This window comes from Asparagus officinalis, chromosome 5 (assembly GCF_001876935.1).
Source record: "Asparagus officinalis chromosome 5, Aspof.V1, whole genome shotgun sequence".
In the NCBI taxonomy this organism is placed as follows: Eukaryota; Viridiplantae; Streptophyta; class Magnoliopsida; order Asparagales; family Asparagaceae; genus Asparagus; species Asparagus officinalis.
In genome coordinates, this window is record NC_033798.1 from 45,607,626 (window position 1) to 45,610,526 (window position 2,901).

Sequence of the window (2,901 nt, forward strand, 5' to 3'; positions counted from 1 at the left end):
GTCTGCTGAAGGATCGTATGCCCGATCGCTACGAGACTCTATGGGATCTCACTTGTCACTATCATATAGCTTTGGCGCAGTCTGAGCCTTTAGCAAAGAGGACTAAGACATTCGTGAGTCTGAAGCAGTTTGCCAATTATTTGTTCAAGAATCTGGAGAGTAATTCTGGCGAGGCTATTTGTGAGTTGGCCCCACTTACTCCCTCAGGGGTGAACATTCTGATGAAGAAGATTGACGCTCATTCTTATACCACTAGCAGTTCTGAGGGTGGTTTTCCTGCAGGGACCAAGTTCAAATCATTCTTGTGGCATGCTACCGCACCGATTCGACCCATGACCCTTCTTGCCGGTTTCCTCGCTATTTGGTTAAAGAAATGCGTGGTCTCATACCAGTCTTGTGACGCCCTGCCCTTGGAAGTACTCTATCCAGCAGTTCAGCTTGCCTACAAGAAAGAACTCTCACTTCTTCCGGTGATGGTGGCTAACATTCACCGAGGACTTCGACAGCTTTCTGGTGCCTTTACACGGAAGGAAAAGGAATCGCCGACTCAGATTCCCACCCTTAAGACAGAGCTCCCGTACACTTACTTGATGGCTTGGTTTGTCCTTCACCGTCCCGATATGATGTCGGTACCGAGCGCCACAGATCATTCCGTTCCTTTACTACAATTGCTTGAGAACGGCAAGTGGGAGGGGCGCGGATTTTCTGACATCAGGCAGCAGCTGCAGGTCCACAAGTGTTGGACATTTTCCACTTGCTTTCCGCAGTTCTCCGGACGATACGGCGATAGTTTGACAGATGAGGAGAGGCCGAGAGAGTATCGAACTCACTTGGACATCGGGTGCTTTAACTGGCTGGTAAACATTAGGCCAGGTTATTTGACTTTTCGGGTGAGGGATCAGTGCTTCATAGAGCCATATCTACCCTGTCGATTCGCTCGTCAGTTTGGCTACGATCAGCTTTACATCGGGAATCCTCGTCAGCAGCTTCGGGCCCACGGTGGTTTGATAGATGGTCTCCGTGCGTGGTTGTGGACCGTGACTGGCTGTACTGGTGCTAAATTCAGTCTCCCGAGTGCTGATCGGCAGTTAAACCTCACCTTCTTAAGCTGCAAGTGGTTGTTAGCAGCCAACAAGACCATCCCCGTGAAGCCGATTGCAGAGCTAGAGGCCGAGGAAGCTTCTCAGGTTGATTCCCGTAGGATTTGGGAAAATGCCCGAGTTATCCTTAAGAATATTTTTTTTTTAGAAAAATATTCTCCAGAAACTTCTCAACAAAGAGGAGGGAATAGTTTATACTCGTATACCTTATTGGAGTATTAAGAAGCAGTTTATACTCGTAGACTTTTCGGAGTATTAAGAAGCAGTTTATACTCGTATACTTTTCGGAGTATTCTTTAGGTTCGAATAATCTGAACCGGCCCAAAAATGTGCCAAAAGGGCAGTATTTGGGTTCAAAAATCTCTCCAACCCTTCCAAATATATGGTAGAGGGGTTAAATAGTTGAAGGACTGAACCGTAGGTTGATCAAAAGTCGTTTCAATGCTTAATTCAGCTCCAATTTGAATTCTGGTTCAAATTTGGTTCAAACTGGTTCAATTTGGCTCAGACTGGCTCATTCTGGTTCAATCTGGCTCAATTTGGCTCATTCTGGTCTGGTATGGTCCAGCCAGGGTTCAATCTGGCTCAATTTGGCTCATTCTGGCTCATTCTGGCTCATTCTGGTCCATTCTGGTCCAATCTGGCTTGGTCTGGTTTAGCCCGGTCTGGTCTGGTTCAGCCAGATCTGGTTCAAGGCTATAAAAGGGGGTTTTTTTTTTCTTTTTCTTTTTCTTCCTCTCTTTCTAGGAATATTGAAACTGACTATGGTTTGATGTTTCAGGGACCACAGTTGACCAGGATGAAGAGTTCCACCCCCCTTCCTAGGCGAGACCTTCGATTATTGTCCCTGCTGCTAGGCGGAAGAGATTAGCCCGCAAGCCGCGTGCAGCTTCCCGAGCATTTGATATGGACTTGGCTGGTGATGATCCTGCTAGTGACGGAGGTAACATCTACTCTGTAAACCACCTTCTTGGTTATTCGGAACATTGACTCATGCTTTTCCATCTCTATATAGGAGAGCGTGGAGAGAGCGAAATGAGTCCCGATTCCGTTCCTGTGTCTCCTGGTGAGCCTGACCCGCTGCCCCAGTTAAAAAGGCCTACAGGGGTTGCCGACATTAGGGAGGATAGCAATGTAGGACCTGATTCCGCAGATCCAGGTACATCTACTATTGACAATGTATCTTTTAGATGGTATACAAAAGAATTTGTGCATCCTCTAATCATCTCTGTACATCTTGCTTCTTCAGATAACTTGCAGGAGGCATACGTGGATTTTGGGAATAAAGAGGCTAACACATCCATAAGGGGTAACTCATTTCTGTTGGTTGTAGTCTCTTTATTCTTCTTTGGTACTTATATTCTTTTACGTCAGATTTCTCTATTGATGATTTTGACGAGGAAGGCTTGATCGCGGAGACTCCTACACTCCACTTCATGTATAGCTCTCCTCAGTTTGATGGCCAGCTACCTGGAGACATATTTTCCGAGCCCACGTTCGATAAGAATCTTGAGGATGATTCTTTCGAAGGTATATGCCTCCTCCCGAATTAATTATAGGACTAGCCAATTTTGACTAATGCAGCTATAATGTGATGCCTCTGAGAATTCTGACTTGTATTTAACAGGAGTTTTTATTGAGAATGACCCTGTTGAGCCGGCTATGGGACCAACTACACCAGTTGATACACCCCCAGCCGTTACACCTCCATCACCCCCAGTGACTCAAGAGGGTATGAATACTATTTATTTACTCTTCAAGGTCTTTTTCTAACGGTTTTATCTTTATCTCTTTTTTTTTA

The 2,901-nt window shown here is 45.7% G+C and overlaps 1 long non-coding RNA gene across 1 annotated transcript; it reads left to right on the plus strand.

Moving 5' to 3' along the window:
- On the plus strand, positions 2,006 to 2,379 carry LOC109840666. Its single transcript, XR_002246980.1, has 3 exons — positions 2,006 to 2,043; positions 2,116 to 2,259; positions 2,350 to 2,379. It is a non-coding gene; the product is annotated as an uncharacterized LOC109840666 (long non-coding RNA).